The 19,235-nt window shown below is 46.5% G+C and overlaps 1 protein-coding gene across 3 annotated transcripts in view; it reads right to left on the bottom strand.

The window, feature by feature from the left end:
- Window positions 1-19,235, bottom strand: part of SRRM3 (serine/arginine repetitive matrix 3) — a 672,576-nt gene that overhangs the window by 485,282 nt on the left and 168,059 nt on the right. For all 3 annotated transcript variants that reach the window (XM_069614948.1, XM_069614950.1, XM_069614949.1), the window contains exon 3: window positions 17,155-17,292. The gene's annotated coding sequence lies outside the window, so the exon portion shown is untranslated. The remainder of the gene's footprint in view (window positions 1-17,154; window positions 17,293-19,235) is intronic.

The following is a 19,235-nucleotide window of genomic DNA, read 5'->3' as shown; positions in this document are numbered from 1 at the left end:
CATACTAGTTACATTCATGAGAACTAATTAGGTAATTTCTGATGATATTTGTTTACCTTTTTGGGAGGGATGGAAATGTGCTAAGGAATGCAAATATGGCTATGCATGTTTTCTTTTCTGCTAATTGTATTTTAGCAGAAATACACTTCAACAAATGTGGTTATAGGTGCTTTGTTTTCTGCTAAATGTACTTTAGCTAGTAATAAACGTTGCAAATGAGGGTATGCTTCCCTGCACAAACTGTATTTTTGTGAACTTTGCCCGAATGAACTTCATGGATATATGTGCTTGTGCGATGATTTTCAGGTACAACGAGAATTTGTGGAAATTATGATTTGCTAAATGAATGGTGCTGGAAAATAATTTTGACACCTGTGTAGTTCCAAAGTTGAGAACTTCACACAATTCCACTGATGGGAAAAAAATGTTGCACGCCACTTGTGGAAACTCAAACCTGTCTGCAAATACAAAGCGCAGCAAATTCAATAGTTCACTCTAAAGTCAGAGAGGATTAAACATTAGCAAAGTCAAGAGGTTTGGTTAATCATTTTCCAGGCATTGATATCATTGAACTGCCTGGCCATAAGATGGCAACAGCTGGATAATGGTATGATGCTAATGCCTGGCAAATGCCTATCTACTATCTATTTGCTAGTCAAAACGGTTGACTTTGCCAATGCTTGTTTTTAACAGTACGTCACTGCAAGGAACAGATACCAGGACACACATATTACTTACCAATCTATTGGCTGAAGCCACACTTGTTTAAGACAGTTTTATTACACCTTTATTGCTGCAATTAAGACATTAATTCTTAAAAGGCTGCTCAGAGATAATATTAGTAGGCCCCATACAGCACAACATTTGATGTTATTGTATGATATAGCTAGCGCAAAGAGAACCCAGGAGCGTGTGTTTTGGACAGGGAGGGGTAGGTAGTGGGAGAGAATGTCGATGGCGGTTAGTATGTCTATGGTTGAACAATGGGTCTGGGGGCAGATGGGTAAAAACTAAACAACACCTGCAAGATGTGCCCCCTTCCTCATATCCTATCTTCCTCCAATCCGTAGTCCAATGCAATAGTTTCGGCTTATAGGTGGAGCTAAAGCAACAACTATTAGCCAAAACTAAAAATGCCATTCTTTGTTTTGATTGGTATCCTGTATTCGTTTGGACTTCTATAAATTAATACTTGATTCAGAAAACTGTGAGTGAGTGGTCTGCTCGGAATTTTTCTGCCTATATGTCGGTGTGAAAAATACGAACCCGTTCCAAAAATAATATTGATTGCATCAATATGTGTTGACTATTAGAGTAGCCTTCTTCAGGTGTAATAAGCTTCTCGAATCCCTCAGACAAATAGTGCTTGCCCTTTTACAGTATTATATAACAAAAGCTCAACTACCCTCTCTACCTGTGGTGTTCCCCAGGGGTCTAACCTCTCGTCCTGGCTTTTCAACCAATACCTGGCAACTCTCGCCCACTACATTGCCATTTTCTGCTCAAATTTCAAGTGCTACGCTAACGACACTCAACTCATTTTCAAGCTGCCCTCGGCCACCTCCTCTCCTTCTCTCATCTCTGATTGCCTAACTGCCATTCAAGATTGGTGTGCCACAAGTGATCTTTGTCTAAATGCCAACAAGACTGGGATCCTCCTCATCGGTACACCTTCACCATCCTTTCCCTGCACTCTCTGGCCGGCCTCCCTGGGCCCTCCTCCTACCCCTACCTGTGAGGCTAAGAACGCCGGTGTCATCTTTGACTCCACACTTTCCCTCTCCGCCCACATCTCTGACGTCTCTAAAAAGTCTAACTTCCTACTGCACCTCCTCAGAGGTACACTGCCTTTCCTCTCCTTCCCCCAGAAGCTAATTGTCTCCCAAGCTCTGGTTCTCTCTAGATTGTACTATTGTAACAGCATCTTTCTAAATCTACCTGCCTCTACTCTCCACCCTTTACAACTAATCCAGAACAGGACTGCAAGACTTTTCCTTGGCCTCAAGCCCTAGGATCGTATCTCTCCAGGTCTGAAATCCCTTAATTGGCTCCCAGTGGATGCAATGATTGAATTCAAAAACCCTCTGCTTTGTCCACAAGGCTTTCTGGGGCCTGGGTCCAAAATACCTTCAACTATCCCTCCGTAATTACCTCCCCTCTCGAGCTCTTCTACCTCTAACTCCCTCAGGGTCAGTCATTTTTCAAAGAAACGAGTTGGGGGTAGATCTCTGTTTTCGGCTGGGGCCTCCCTTTGGAACAGCCTCCCTGCCACTCTGAAACTTGAGGAGAACCATCTCTGGTTCCGGAATCGCCTCAAGACCTTCCTCTTTGCTTCTAACTTCCCCCCTCTCCCCTGCTGATTTGTTCTCTCTCAACACCGTGCACCTGGACACTCTCTGTCCTGGAGGCCCTGATACCTGTCCACTCTGCCACCCTCCTGCACTGCCTCCCGACCACCCCTTTCACTGGGGTCTGAATCTGTACCCATACAGTCCCCCAACCCCTTTCTTTTCTTTCTGCACTTATAAGACATATCCTGTCTGCTGCCTTAAACCCAGCACTTGCGACTTGCTGGCGGCACTACCACCTTTTATTGCCTTTATTTATTTATTTATTATTATGTATCTGTTTCTCCTCTGCTCCGCACTTTCCACCTCTCCCCCTTCCATACACTTTTCCCCTTTTCCTTTCCCATGCACTTGCACGTTGTCAATGTCACCGGGCCTAGTAAAATCGTTGTTTTGTTCTCCCCTGTTCCCCTCCCTTGCCTTGTCACGCTCTGAAACACTTGTGTACGAGCGCAATATAAATAAAATATCAATATCAATATAGGAAATAGGTGTTTCTGCCCTTTTCAAATTGATGTATTCATATTTTATGCCGCTTGGGTTGACTGCTACCCAGAGTTGCACTACACATTGGGATTTGTGCCACATAGTAAATGAGCTTACATACCCAGTGACATGCTGTGTTTTCAGGTGGCAGTGGCAATATATCTTAAGCACTACACAACTTCTTCCCGCTGCACATAAATGGAAATCTGCTGTTGGTGGCCTGTCAACACTGGGGATTCCCCTCCTCATTACACCATCCAATGCACATCATAGCAGATACACTTCCCAGAAAGTGTCATGCAGTACTGCCATTGGACAGGGATACTGCCACTAACTAGGACCTGGCCAATGACAGGGTTTGAGTTCCAGGTGCCTGCTGCAAACACTGCTCTCCCTGTGAAAGTCACCTCGTCCTTGGGCAAGGAAAAGGCAAAGTTATCCGAAATGGCTGCTGCAAAAGGGGGTTCAGTATACAGTGCTTGCGTGATATCAGAACTCGGACAGTCAGGAGGATCCCTTCTCCAATTGCCGGGTCTGCGACCAGCCCAAAAGGGGCCGCCATCTTGGTGTAGGTGATCCCTGGATATCTGACAATAGGGGGATGAAACAATGGTGTTTGAGCTGTCAAGTCTGCGGCCAGTCCAAAGGAGGCCGCCAGCTAGGTGAAGGTTATCCCTGGATATCTGACAATAGGGGATGAAACAAGGGCGTTTGAGCTGTCAAGTCTCCGGCCAGTCCAAAGGAGGCTGCCATCTTGGTGAAGGTGATCCCTGGATATCTGACAATAGGGGGGTGAAACAAGGGCGTTTGAGCTGCCAAGTCTGCGGCCAGTGCAAATGAGGCCGCCATCTTGGTGAAGGTTATCCCTGGATATCTGACAATAGGGGATGAAACAAGGGCGTTTGAGCTGTCAAGTCTCCAGCCAGTCCAAAGGAGGCTGCCATCTTGGTGAATGTTATCCCTGCATATCTGACAATAGGGGATGAAACAAGGCGTTTGAGCTGTCAAGTCTCCGGCCAGTCCAAAGGAGGCTGCCATCTTGGTGAAGGTGATCCCTGGATATCTGACAATAGGGGGAAGAAACAATGGCTTCTGCGTTGTCAAGCCATGTTTGGATGCAAGAGGCCGCATGGAGTCTCCATTTTCATTCAGAATGCACCCATTCACTTGCCATCTTGTTCTTTTCTGTTGAGTTTTCATGCTATGTACCATCACTTAGTTTGTAAAAACATAGAGTTATGTTTATTCAGTTTGAAAATATGTTTTATTTGAAAAGGTATTGAATGTACCAAGCTCATATCCCTGGTGCATTTCGCGCGCGGGCTGTCTGGAGACTCTTTGCTACGGGCTTGTGACATAATTTACTCATAATAACATTTCCTTGCTTTACAGACCAGACCACCATTCTCCCTTGTCCCTCAGCATAGATTCACTTCACAATTGCACATTTGACCTTATTGTATCAACCATGGAAGGATACTAGTCTGAGTCAGTCCCCATGCAATCAAACCCGTGGCTTGCGACTTACACAGTTGATTGCAGAGTTTGCTCGTCCTACTCAGCTTGCCTACCCGCTGTATCACGCGAGTGATGTCATGGTGTAAATAACTCATTCCATGTAAGTCTACGGGGACTTAGCATAATACCATCTAATATTAAAGCAATCAGAGGTGCGGGAAAGCTGGCACGTGCTTTAAAAATATGATATTACATTGTGATGAGGAGGAGGAGGAGGATGAAGGCCTTGTGTGTAGTAAGCCGGTGTGCAGAGTCCAGGGTGTAGATGTGTCTGGATTTCGTTAGGGGTGTTGCTATGAAGTTAGCTGTTCTTGTTCAATATGTTTCGATTGCATGTTTTTATTGTTCTGCACTTTCACACATTGATGGCTAGTCTATGCTTTATAAAGATTTATAAATATAATTAAAATAAAATAATATGAACAACACGCTGTGATTGACCGACACCAACAAAATATGTAGCAAGATGTCAATAAAAAAAAAGAATTATAGAGAAAAAACAATTAAAACGGCACATTTAATATTTTAAAAGAATGCTTGAGCGACCCTCCAGAAATGTCTTGTGTATCCTGATGAGGTCTGAGAGTCGCAGGGCGCACTGTGGCTTTTGGGTATTCCCTCATTTAATGTAAGTACACCCCTGTCTGATCCCCGTTGTGGTAGTCCACAGAACATAAAGTCCCCCCACCCCCGCATTATCTGTTGCTCCCCTCCTCGTGTGAAGAGGAGAGTCCAAAAACAACCTCGCTAGGAGCCACTCAGTGAAAGTGCAGAGCGACAGCTTAATGGGGTGCTGGCGGTAGGGACCCGCCTCTAGGACCCCAGGGACCGGCGCCGGCAGGCGGCAGCCAGGCAGGACTCCCAGCATTAGGCTGAGTTATGGCGCAAATGGAAACATCCATCCCAATCTGGGGACGCCCCTGCCAGCACTGGTGGGGCAGGATCTCTCTCTCTCTCTCTGCAGGCCGTTTAGAGGGGAAAGGGCACTCTGTTTATTAGACAGATTTTGAAGGAACTTTTGGGTTGATATCACTTAGAACCCCCGCGACCTGATTAAATGCAAAAAATGTTCACTGTCGCATTGGTGTGCCATAGAACGGAGACTTCGAGTTCCTCAACTCTGCTTGTTTAATTAGGAAACCAGGCTGCTGTGGTCACACCTTGTTACTGCGCCAGAAAAAAAATTATGCTGGAGACTGAGTCCAATTGCTGTTGTGTGGTAAGGAAGTTTAATTGATCTGCCCTATGGATTACAAGTGTTTCGGCAAGGTGCCTTTCTCAAATCAGGGCGTTCAAGCGAAGTGTTGGCAACACTTCGCTTGAACGCGGGACGCGGTAATGATATTTGCAGTTGGGATTGATCCCCGTTATTACACTTCCAGTAATGATCAAGAGAAATACAGTTGGATAAGCCCTGATTTGAGAAAGGCACCTTGCCGAAACACGTGTAATCCATAGGGCAGATCAATTAAACTTCCTTATCACACAACAGCAATTGGACTAAGTCTCCAGCATAATTTTATTTCTGGCGCAGTAACAAGGTGTGACCACAGCAGCCTGGTTTCCACTCTGTTTATTAGTGGTGTATTCGGTCTTTGCTTACGTAATACCGACGCATGCTGATATCCGAGTACTAGGAACTCCTTCAATCATTGCGTTTGTGAAAGGAGAGCTTCACAAACACCCTGTGGTCTTTCCATTGCTGGCCGAGCCCTAAATCCTCTCAACCCCTCAGTCTCCACATTGAATCCCACCTGCACCAGCCACGGGAAGTCAGTGGATATCAGCTCGCTAACCACCCAATGGCAACAAGCCTTTCCTTAATTTAGAAGATCATATTTCGTTAAGGTTTCACACAGCATCTAGTTTTAACCTTGAAAAAATGATGCCATTCAGAATGAATATGTTGATTAAGAAACTCCTGTGTTTTTTTTAGCTTATGCTAGAAGGTGGAGCGTAAGCACCTCCTATAAACAGAAACTATTGCATTGGAGTAGAGCTATGAGGGAGATGACATGTGAGTTGGGACACATAGCTTGTGGGTTTTTGGTTATTTACCGATCCATTGACTGTCCATGCTAATCCCTATGGCTCTTCCCACTCACTACCTGCCCTTCCCCACCCAAACAATATCTCCCAGGGATCTCTTTGAGACAGGCTGATCAAGCTGTAACATCAAGCGTTGGCCTGCCAATGTTTTTGCTAAGCAGTCTGCTGAGAGATAATGGCTTTATTTTAGTTTCGCTGTTGAGCCACTACTGTTGTAATAAACATGTCTTAAACAAGTTGCCTTCAGCCACATTAATTGCACTGAAGTCCTGTTAAAAACAAGCACTAACAAAGCCAGCAGTTTAGGCTTCTGTATAGGTATTAGTGAAGCATTTGCCAGACATTTCTGTCATATGCCAAGTATTCACACACCTTTCCAGCGTTTGCCATGTTATGGCCAGGTGGTGCCATTATAGCAATGCCTGGCAAATGCCTATCTCAGCCTACATAAAAGCCAAAGCTGTTGTCTTTGCAAATGATTTCTTTTAAGGAGGTTTAGTTGGATCTGTGGGATACCTATCAAAGCCATGCTGAAAACCAAACTTTAGAATACCAATGGATAATGCAAAGGCAGAGATATATCCTACATGGTGATATTTGTGTTCTAGATAGCCCTTCATGCTAGATGTCTCCTGCTTCTAAGTCCCGTCTAGATTCTAATCAGTTATCAAGCATTATGGAAGACAAAATGATGCTCACCGTTGAGGAAATTGTGTTAGCTATCAAGAGTCAAGGAAGGAATAAGGCCCAGGTCTGGATAATGTTCCTGCAGACTTGTTTTTGTTGGAACCAGATCTGTGGGCCCCTATTTTGGCGCTGGGGTTTAATGTTATGTGTGTCGGAGGTACCCATCCTGCTTCCTGGTCCTACGCTGTGATTCATCCAATTTATAAGAAGGGCTTAAGGCCACTACCAGTGTCATATAGACCAATCTCTCTTTTAGACTCTGTATTTAAGATATTGGAGAGGGCCCTTCTTGGGAGATTGGAATCTTAGGTGAAGAGCACAAACAGCTTCTCCACCATCCAGTTGGGTTTTAGACCTGGTTTGGGAATGGCAGAGCAGGTCTTGAATCTTTAATTGGTGGTGGCACATTCATTATTCATCAAGGATGAGCCAATGTATTGGGCTTTTGGCAAAATTGGCCCTATCCAGGTAATTGACAACATCTTTTTTTGAAAGCATTTTGGGGTTACCTGGGCCTGCCCCAATTTTGCAGTCCACCAAGAAATGGGTTGCTGGTTTCATGGTGATCTGGTTGGTTGTTTTTTCAATGGATTTTTTACTGAAAAATACAATCGGAAAAACGTATTGAATATACATTTTTTTAATTTGGGGGTTACCCCAAACGCCCCATTTCCCTATGTTATTGACCCATCTCCATCTCTTTTAACTCCTTACCCACCCCATATATATTTTAATTAGTTTTTTTCTATGGATATTTTTTGGCAAAAATTCCATCAATCAAATGCCTTTCTGCAAAAGTACGTTGTACCAATCTGGTTGCATTCTTTCCTGCCAGACACTAGTTTAGGATGTGGGGGAATTCTAAGGCTACTTTGACCCAGGAATTAATTAGCTATCTAGTGCTTGGAGATCCCCATTTGAAGATCCTCTGGCTTAGGTATGTAGGCTTAGGTATGTAAAAGCTTTGTTAGTGGATGAGGGTGTGGGTCATCACTGTTCTACTACAGCTTTTTCATCTATTAGAGCCGTAAAATCGGCAAAGACAAATGTACTCCAGTTTATTCAGGATAAGAGAGAGTCCCTTGAAGTTTATAAGACCAGCCAATAGGAAACATTCAATCATCACATCCCCTGGATTGCAAAGGTATCTGAGCTGGGCTCAGCTGTCATCTCGTATATTCTTGTTTCTAGGGGACGTTCTAATTGTATTTATTTAAGAGATGTGGTGGTGGCTTGGTCTAAGGGAAACGCAGATAAATCATGTGTGCTCTGTGTGGTGCTCAAAGAAGACTTGCCACACTTCTTTTTTTTCTGCCCTGCTTTTTCAGCATTAAGGGAGCACATATTGAAACCTGTTTTGCAGGGTTTAGGTTTTCAATGTTATGATCCAGCAATGCATTACCTGTTACACGCAGACTCTGCACAGGTGGGGTGGCCTGTATTGATTTTTTTTAAATGTGCTTGGTCTCTCAGAGAATCTTTACTAAGATTTATTGGAGTCTGAACTTAGTGGTTTAGTTTTGAAGGGTTTTATTATGGGGGACATGTTTGATCCCAACCATATAAGTGTTTCTCTGTGTGATGCTGGAAATGCATCGGAGGGACAGGACCTCCGTATCCTTGTCCTTTACTGCTTTTTATCATGTGTTCTGTCATGTTTTCCATGCAGGAGTTCATGTGGGACTCCTGGCGGTGCAGCTCTCTGTTTTGGTTTCGGTGAACAGACCCATGGGATACTCTTATGGCACCCATGGGTGGGGGTACAACCCTGTGCCCCTAGTGTATGTTTTTGGGCACCTATGGGTGGCCCACAGTGCAGGGTATGGGCTGGTGGCATCTCCATGCTTAATTTGATAGGTGCCCTGAGTATCCTCCATTTTGGGATACCCAGGCCCTGCCATTGGAATCAGTTGATTCCTGATAGGAAACACGATGGTCCCTGTGGCCTCTTGCTTTCTATTGCCTGTTACCTTGTTTTCCCAAAGTCCTGGGAAGCCCTGACTCTGTCCCTTCCTCCTGACCGGCTGTTGGGTGGAAGCTCCATATATGGTGTTGTTATGAAGTCCAGGCGAGATTGGTTGGAGCCTTCCCATTGACTGTATGTTGTGGGTACGCCTGTGGGTGGGACCTGGGTGAATGGAGTGTGTGACGAATACGCATTCTGTGTTGTGGGTGTCTAGTATCTGGTGTTTGACACAATGACTGAGAGAGCTCTTCCCAAAAGTGGTATGAATGCAGTGTGGAGTGTTGAATGGCTGAGTACTTGTCCCAATACACATAACTTGTTGTGAGTGTCTGGAGAGAAGTGAATGGCCTGAATGCACTATGCACCTGATTGCCTGCCTGCATGAATGCCCTTCGGACCGATTGGTTGCCTGAGTGTGACCTAGCAGAATGAATGGGAGACCAACTAGTATATCTGGGAGCCTCACACTGCTAGAATTCGTGTTCAGAAGCTGCAGAGTAACTGGAGTGAAACTGAAGCTTACCGTTGAAGCCCTGCTGGAAGAGAAGAATTGCTGTTAATCTTCTTCACAATCTGAAAGCTGCTGTGTCTCCAATAACTGACCCAGAGAGGACCTGGTAAGGCACCCTCTTCCCAAGCTACGAGGGACCATCGTGCACCGGCTGATCTTTGCCAAAGCTCCCTGGAAGACAGACCTACGACAGGCTGCCGACCGGAGACGGGGAATGTCGCAGAATCCCAAAAAGAAGCGCCCGGACTGTTGTCCGCCACTTTCAACGACCGCTGTTGCCGACTGGAGCCGCCATGCTCCCAATTGCCTAAGAACTTAATTTGAGCCAAGGACGCTCTCATCTGCATCGCCGCCCGCTTTATCCCGCTGGAGAAGGCCCGACCGTCAATGTGCCGAGGAGCATCCGCCGGTGGGTTTCCCGCCACCTAAAGACCACAGAGACACCGACGACTCGATGCCCTTGCTGGGCCACAGTTCTTCAACATCTCTTTGCGGTCCAGAACTACCGTCACCGAGGTGTCCCACACGCCTCTTCCTTGCAGGACGCCAACGCTCTGTCGTCGACGAGCAACACTAGGAACGAAGCTGCCACTTCACCGCCGTAGTTCACCCTGTTCTCCGTCGGACGTTCGATGACTCGTGACTCCTGCCTTAAAGGGAGGGCACTCAAGAAGGGCCATCAATTCCCTGACGATGAACGCTACAATTCCAGGTACATTGGGGCTGTAGAACTATTGTAGAGGGAAATAAGACTCATAGAACAATATATGGACTGGGCTCGTGCACATCTTTGCTTTACAGGTTGCCCAGGTGGGGGGATCTCCACACAGAGCTGTGTTTAACGGTAGCAACCAGGATTCTGCCTATTGTTCAACCGTCTTGCTTTCCTTCGTCTCTCTACTGCTGGTTTCTTTGTTATTGATCTGTGTTACATTTTGACAGTATAGTTGATGCACTTTAATTAGATCTGATAATAATTGTGGTACCACTTTAGAACTGTATATATTTACCGTTATTGATTTTCTGAGCACAAAGTGAGTTATTGTGATGGGGTACATAACCTTGAATATTAATTATATAAAGACTGTGTTTTAACTAATACAGTGTGTGGACATTCCTTTGTGGAGGTTTGGTGACTACACTGTACTTAAGAACCAGCCTGCATCACCTCCTGAGAAGCTAGGCCTTTATTACTCGACCATAGCTACCAAATAGAGAATCTTGGCTGGGGTCCTCTCTGCCTCTCCTCTACCAAATAGAGAGCAGAAGTACAGACACCCCCCTACAGTCTTTACACTGGTGGCAGCGGTGGGATGCTTATGGTTTTAAGAATCAGTGTATAACCGTGCCACTTACAAAATATTTGCACTTTATTAAATTGAGGTTTAGTTGTGCACAAGATAACTGCATTACAAGCAATGGAATCTATTGCAAATGGTAAATTGACTCGGATGAGCTTAGAGGCTCTCCAGAGTGCTTGTTAATCCAGGGAGTTAGACTTTGTGGATAGGTCTAGGACTGAGCTGATAGCTGCCCTGGTGGACTACGAGACTGATTGTGAAACTCTTGAAGGGGGGGGGGTGCAACCACTGAGGACTCTACCCCGAGGGTTGTCGCCGAATCTGATTCTGGGAATGCCACCATTCCTGCTGCCTCTGTTCCAAACCCCAGCACTTCCTTGGAGCTTGAGTTATTAAGGATGAAATTGGCCTTTGAATATCGCAAGTTGGAAATAGATGCTGAGCTTAAGAAAGAGGAGTTGACACAACAAGTGGAACTCAAGAATATGGATCTTGAACTCAAAGACAAGGACACTGAATGTCAGCTAATCCAGTTAGAGAAAGCTCGAGTGGAGACTTCAGCTAAACTAGTTGAGAGTGTCAGGTCCCCAGCCACCAAGTTTATGAAAGATTTGGTTGGTGTGTTTGTGGAGGGTTCTGATATCCTCCAATGGATTGAAGCATTTGAAATGGCTTGTGCAATTCATGATGTTGATAAGAGAGATTGGGCTAAGTGTTTGCTAAGCAGAGTGCCTCAGACTGGATATGACTGTATTCTGAAACTGCGCGTGGAAGAAAGGGGTCAGTATAAATGCATGAAGTCTGCTTTGATTGCCAAGTTTGGTAAGACACCTACCCAATACCTTAAAAGGTTCAGAGATTTTAAGAAAAGAGAGAATGTGTCTTGGGTTGACTGGGTGAGTGATGTGCACATGAACATGATGGGGTGGATTGATGGTTACAAAGTGAAAACGTTTGTTGAATTGTCTCACCTTTTTTTTTTATTTTTCCGAAGCCTGTTCACCAGAGCTGCGTCAGTATGTTGCTGACCAGAACATTTTAGATCCCTTTAAACTGGCTAGGTTGGCTGACAAGTGGGTCTCCCACCGGGTGTCCCCTAAGGACTCCAGTGGGAAGGACAAGGACAAAGAAAAGAGGACCTCTCAGAAAGCTGAGGAGTCCCAAAAGCAGTCATAGTCGGGTAAAACAAAACCTTCCTCTCCTAAGACCCAAAAATCTAGTGGGGATAAGACATCTGTGGGTGGGAGTAAGAGTAGTGGTCCGCCTGCTGCACAGCAGGGTCCCAGTGGTTCCAGCACTGTACCCCGCACTCCGGAACTTGTTGGGATTGTGGGGCTCTGGATCACCGAAGGGGGGACCTCAAGTGTAAGGGTAAGGCACTTGGAGTCCAGGCTGTCAGCCTGACCTATCCCTACTCCGTACCTGAGGTGGAGGCCACTGTCCTCCTCTCCTCTACTGGAATCACCTTCGGTGCTCCCGTAGAGATTTCCTTAGTGTCCCTTGGGGCCTGGGACCAGTACGCAGACGTACTGGCGACTATCCCACAGAACACTCATAAGGTTTTTGAGAAGTGTCCTCTTGAATGGCCAGCCTTCTACTGGTTTGAGAGACACTGGGGCAAGCATGACAGTGGTGGACAGGACCCTGCTCAAGCCAGAGGACTATGTAGGTGCTCCTCTGAGAACCACCAGGTTAGCTAGTGGGCCTGCCAAATTATCGCCTGTAGCCTTAGTCAACATTACGATTGGAGACAAGACAGCGAAGGTTCCGGTCCTGGTTCAGGACAACGTGCCTGCAAACATTTTGTTAGGAAACGATTTGGTCGAGTTGGGGATGATCATAGATGGTCTACCCATGGCTGCTGTGGCGGTCACCAAATCGTAGGTCGCACAGGGTCCGGCTGCTAGCCCGGTACCCTCGCAGATGGGGAAACCCAAGGCACAAAGGAAACGGAAGAGTAAGAAGGCCACCTCTGTGGAGGGAGCCCCTGCTCTTCCTGCAGTTCCGACAGCACCCATTGGGATCCATGCTCCGGACGGGCTGGGTCCAGTGGTGAATCCCGTCTCAACTCCTGTGGGAGAAGAGCCAGAAGACTTTCCTGTGGGAGAGGCTCTCAACCCAGAGGATCATCCCGACCTTCAATGCTTGTTAGCTGAAGGGGGACCCTCCCGGGCGGACTCCTGTAAGGGACAGAGAGAGTGCCACTCTCTCTAGGGTCTGAGGAAACAGGCCCTGTCCCAGGCACAAGGAGAAGTTAGTGAGCCCACTAAGCCTGAACCTGGTGCCCTGAAGACGTTGGTGGTACCCCAGGTTTACAGGCCCTTCCTGCTGCAGCTGGTGCATGAGGAGCCCTTAGCTCGTCATGTTGGTACCAAGAAGACTAAGCAGAGGCTCTCTGCTCATTTCCACTAGCCCCGGATGGGAGTAGAAGTGGATTCCCACTGCAGGACCTGCCCAACTTGTCAGTTGTCTGGCAAAACTGGAGGCAGTGTCATTGCCCCACTGCAACCATGGCCAGTGGTTGGCACACCATTTGAGAGGGTGGGCATCGACATTGTCGGTCCCCTTGACCCTCCCACTTCAGGTGGACATCGGTTCATCCTGGTCTTGTCGATCATGCCACCAGGTACCCTGAGGCTATACCCCTTCGGACTGTTACTGCCAAGGTGGTTGCCAGGGCTCTCCTGGGCTTTTTCACCCTTGTTGGATTCCCTAAGGAGGTTTTCTCTGAAAGAGCATCGTGGTTCATGTCTTGTTACATGAAAACCATGTGGAAAGAGTGCGGGGTGACCTATACGTTCTCCACCTCTTAGCATCCCCAGACCAATGGTCTGGTTGAGAGATTTAATAAAACTCTCAAAGGCATGCTAGGCGCTTTGGAAGAGCCCCTAAGGAGGAAATGGGATCTCCTCCTGCCATGCCTGCTGTTTGCTTACAGAGAGGTACCTCAGGAGGGTATTGGTTTCAGCCCCTTTGAGTTACTCTTTGAATATCCTGTGAGGGGGCCCCTTGCCTTAATCAGAGAAGGTTTGGAGGCCACCCCTCCAGGTCCCGCCAAGCAAGTGGGGGACTATGTGTTAGGCCTCAGACGGAGGATGACACAGATGATGGGTCAGGCAACAGCGAATCTCAAGGACAGCCAGGAATTGAATAAGTACTGACATGACCTTAAATAATCGCAAGTGGATTGGACTCCGGGACAGGAGGTCCTCGTGATGGAGACTACCAGCCTCGGGCTTTGGCAGATAAATGGACTGGACCCTTCAGGATAATCTCCAAGATGTGTGAGGTCAATTATCTGGTTGACATGGGACCCTCGGGGTAGCCCCTCAGGTATTCCATGTTAACAGGCTCAAGCCTTTCCACAGGCGAGCCGAAGTCTCATGTCTCTTGCTAGGTTCAGAGCAAGAAGAGGATGAGAGTGAGCCCCTTCCTGATTTGCTGCATAGCAACCCTCAGAATGGCTCAGTGGAGGGAGTACATCTCTCTCCCGATCTGATGACAGAGCAGCAGAAGGCATGCAGGGCTTTGCTCCGGCAGTATGCCTCTCTGTTTTCACTGACACCAGGCCTCTCACCGTGGTGTAGGCACGGAATTGACACTGGTGACAGTGTGCCTGTCAAAAGCAGGTGCTACCGTATGTCAGATACCGTTAAGAACCACATCCTGGCTGAGGTCACCAAGATGTTGGATCTGGGTGTTATTGAACCCTCAACCAGTCCCTGGTCCAGTCCAGTGGTCCTTGTCCCCAAGGCAAGTTCCCAGGCAGGTACCAAGGTTTGGAGGTTCTTTGTGGACTACCGAGGAGTCAATGCCGTCACCAAAACTGACGCGCACCCATTGCCCCGGGCTGATGAGCTCGTGGACACCATAGGTGCTGCCAAATTTGTGAACACCTTTGACCTTACCTCAGGCTATTGGCAAATAGCTCTGATGGACCATGCCAAGGAAAAGATGGCATTCTCAACACCTGAGGGACTCTACCAGTTTAGGGTCATGCCTTTTGGGTTGAAGAATGCCCCTGCCAACTTCCAGATATTGGTCAACCATGCACTCAGTGGGCTGGAAGCCTTTTGTGTGGCTTACTTAGATGACATTGCCGTCTACAGTTCCACAGGGGAAGAGCATTTGACACATCTGGATAGGGTGTTGCAGGCCTTGAAAAGGGCTAACCTCACTATCAAGGCCACCAAGTGCCAGATAGCTCAGGGGAAAGTCACGTATCTTGGCCATGAGGTAGGAGGGGGTCAAATTCAACCTCTCCCCAGTAAAGTACAGGATCTACAGGACTGGGAAACTTCCACTACTCAAACTCAGGTGAGAGCCTTTTTGGGCCTCACTGGGTATTATCGCAATTTCATGGCAGACTTTGGAACCATAGCTGCACCCCTGACAGCTCTGACTTCACCCAAACAACCTAAGAAGGTTAATTGGACTGAAGACTGCCAGAGGGCCTTTGCTGGCTTGAACTAAAGTCTGTGTAGGGCACGTGTGTTGTGTGCGCCTGACTACAGCCAACTCTTTATCGTCCAGACGGATGCCTGCGACACCGGAATTGGAGCTGTCTTGTCCCAGTTAGATGACAAAGGGAGGGAACATCCTATCATATTCATCAGTAGACAACTCATGGGTAGAATGCTGGCAGTCCTATTGCAGACAATGCAGTGGCAAATGGCTATAATGGCCGATATAAGTCTCCCATGCCAGCATTCCAATGTTTCTCCTTTGTCTTCCCTGAATTTAAACAGAACAATCTATCCTCATTGGGTGGACTACTTTTATTACAACAATGCCTCCTTTTTCTGGGATTACCAGATGGTAACAGCCGCTGGCCAAGAGAACATTATCCAAACATATAGATGTTTATTAACACGTTCCCTGCCTGCCACTGTAAAACAATATGGTAAGCTTTTTTTTTTTTTAACAAATCCATGTATATCCTTCACCCACAGCCAGGAAGAGCTAGGGGACGAGTAGCAGAGGAGAAAGGTCGAACACTTAATAAATAACTTTTCAGAACTACTTTGTACAATAAGAAGTTAGTTTAACACCACCTGTAACCTCTAATGTCAAGCAGATGATAAACCCATTCTCATCCGTGTGGAAAGTAGTTCACATTTGGTTATGTACGGGATCGACATGTTTCGATCACTTAACTGGTAGTCCTGCATCAGAGCATGCAGCCGCCTCCGGAGACTCAGAGCGCCACATTTGCTAGCCGCAGAACGCCCATCAAATAATTCCAATGGCCTCCTGTCAATAGATCTGGCTAGTGATGATGCATATGTCAGCAACTTCCATGCAATCAAATCCTTGCAAACACTGGCATCACCCTGACACTGTCTGGAATAACATCAGATTATCTCTTAGAGGAAATGTTGGCTGTATGTGATAATGAAAGTGGTAAAAACACTGTTTTGCTGTTATTACATGGGATTTTACAGGGGAAATCCCTGCATCTCTATGCACCACCCTCTCCCCCTACCATGATCAGGTACCGCTGTATGGGAGGTGAACGGGATTGCCACGATCATCATGTTTAATACCGGTATTCTAATTCTGCATAGAGACCCAGAATGGGAATGTGACCACTTCCTGTTATTTTCAGAGTTCCTCTACCAGAAAGTTTGACTGTTCATAACTGAGAGACATGTAGGGTGAATCAGGATCGATGAGATCAACCAATGAAATCTAAATCCCCATTAATAGCCTTTAACAGCTGCTCCTTTCCCCCAAAGTGAGAGTTCTTTACCAAATGCTTTAGGGACTGATTCATGGAATTTTTTGCGAAATGCAAAGTGACTTTGCACGGCCAACAAACACCCTGATTCACAGAGCGCTGCAAAGTGTATTTTTGCAGTGCAAAGTCACGTTGCACTGCAAAAGCATTCTTTGCACCGTGCTAAATGGGCCTAAATCACGGTACAAAGATCAGTGCAAAGGGACTTTGCACTGGCTTTGCACCAGTGCCAAGTCACTTGGCACTGCAAAAATACGCTTTGCACTGCTCTGTGAATCAGGGTGTTTGTTGGCCGTGCCAAGTCACTTTGCACTGCGCTAAAAATGCCATGAATCACACCCTTAGTCTCATCCCTACATTAACAGGTGACAGTCTGAAGCACTAATGAGTACTCAGCGTCAGTGAAACACCCCTTACACACTGTTAGGATGCACACAATAGAGAGGACATCTCTGGAGATCCACAGTCCACCCCTCCAGCCACTTACAGACCTACTTAGCCCTCATGAGCGGTCCCTCCAGCCAGTCCCGTGAGAGCATCAAGGTTACCTCTAATGGATGTCCATAGGATGGGGGTTGGGGGTTCACCGCAGCACGGTGTGTCGGGTTTCAGTGCTGTTCACTCTTCGCCGTAACCAAGGAAGCACCACTGGTGGCAGGACACTGTCAGGACACTGGCTGCAAAACCTGGGGAGAAACAAAACATGAGTTACACCAAGAGGAAGTAAAAAGAGATGGGAATGATTAGGGTTGAAGTCTTATTGAATGTAAAGTGAAAAATATTAGAAATTAGCAGCAGTAACTTTTTACATGGCTTTAGGTCAGTATCTCGACTCATTCCAGACAAAGAAGCTGCCCTCATTTCCTGAAATTGCAAGCCACACTCCCCCTCCGCTTTCATAGGCAGCACTGGTTATCATTCAGTGATAGGGTGCTTGACGTCACTGTACATGGGGCATGGAGATTTTCATGAGGTTCACCTTGTTTTTCAGTGAACTAAATTATAACCTGTGAATGACGATGGGTTTGAGCATGGCCTTGGGCAGTCAATGGACGGGAAAATGACCAATCAACACCCATAAACTGCGCGCACCTATCGCATGTCATCTCCCTGCTAGCTGTACTCCAAATCAATAGCTTTTGCTTCTAGGTGGTGCCTGAGCGCCACCTAATAGCCACAACTAAAATTTAACAAATCTGGCTATATTGAAGCAACATCGATGCAAATGTAGCTAACGGGGCGGCATTGAAATTAAAGTACCCCGTGCAACCGGTAGGATTAGCTGAGTAGTAACTGAGCTTGATGTACAGGCTCAATGCGCGCCCCACAAGCATGACCCCAAATCGACTATTTTACAGCAATAAGGTTGAGGTGTACATAGCATACAGTGGAAGTGATTTATTGCCAGCTTTACTCAACAAGCGCTTTCTCAAGACACGGTCACTTTTTGCCCTCTAGGAGGCTTTTGGATATTGCTGCGTAATATTTGATCATTGTTTTTATGAACAATTTTTAAATTGACAAACCAAATACTATATTTAAGGCACTTCTTCACACAAAAATCCTTGAAATGTTCCTGTTGTTGGAAGGCTCCGGCTTGTGGGGTGGATGGTTATTTCTCTTTAGCAACGTGGCGGGGGTTCCAGCCAATCAGGTGGCTAGAAAAGCAGGCTTGAACCTCGGGTGCAAGCCCGCATTCCATACCGCCTAACAGCCGGCTCCCCCAGCCGCCATCTTCCCCTACCCTCTGTTCCCTTATTTTTTTTATTTTTTCCCACCCTCACTTACCTGTTTGTTGTGGCGGCGAAGGCCTCCGCTGCGGCTGCTTCCCTGCTTCTACGGCCCCCATGGAATGGGAAGAGGGGCTCTGAAGAGCCCCGCTGTCCCTTTCCATGGAAGCCATTTTAGAAAAGGATTTGATTCATTGAACGGGATGCCTTGTGTGTCCTGTTCAATGAACGGAATGCTTTATTTATTTTTTAGCACCACCGGTTAATGCTTTGGTAACCCGGCGTGCTAATGGTGTTAAGCACTCGTTCCAGGGACTAGAACGGGTGTTAACTTCCCGGGTCCCTTGTTAAAAGCCCTCGCAAGCCCAGCAATTCGGGGAATGTTTAAACCTTCCTACCTACCGGTATAAGGAATAGTATAATATCATTAAGAAAGGGAATGATACTAGTCACTCATGTAACCCTGGTTGCAATAACCTGAGTCTGTCCAGACATAATGGACCTTCTCTGTGCTCATCCTGACACAAAAATAATACTCTTTACTATCCAAGCTAATAACACTTGATAATCCTTCATACGATCAAAATAACACAATATACATCCTAAAGTGCACACATAATCACATGTTACTTAGAAAACATGTGCCCAAGATCATCCATTATACCCACAAAAGATTCTTGGAGCGTGGGTGTGCGCAAGTGCTAATACCCCTTGTAACACTCCCCACTATGCCCGAAAGTGCACTTTAGGCTGTATATTGTGTTATTTTGATGTTCTGAAGGATGGTTTATTGGATAATAAAGAATACTCGTTTTGTATCAGGATGAGCACTGAGAAGGCCCATTATGTCAGCACAGGCTCGGGTTATTGCAACCAGGGTTACATGAGTGACTCGTACC

Source organism: Ambystoma mexicanum, chromosome 9, assembly GCF_040938575.1.
Source record: "Ambystoma mexicanum isolate Mex_15411 chromosome 9, UKY_AmexF1_1, whole genome shotgun sequence".
Classification (NCBI taxonomy): Eukaryota; Metazoa; Chordata; class Amphibia; order Caudata; family Ambystomatidae; genus Ambystoma; species Ambystoma mexicanum.
This window is presented reverse-complemented; position numbering and strand designations above follow the sequence as displayed.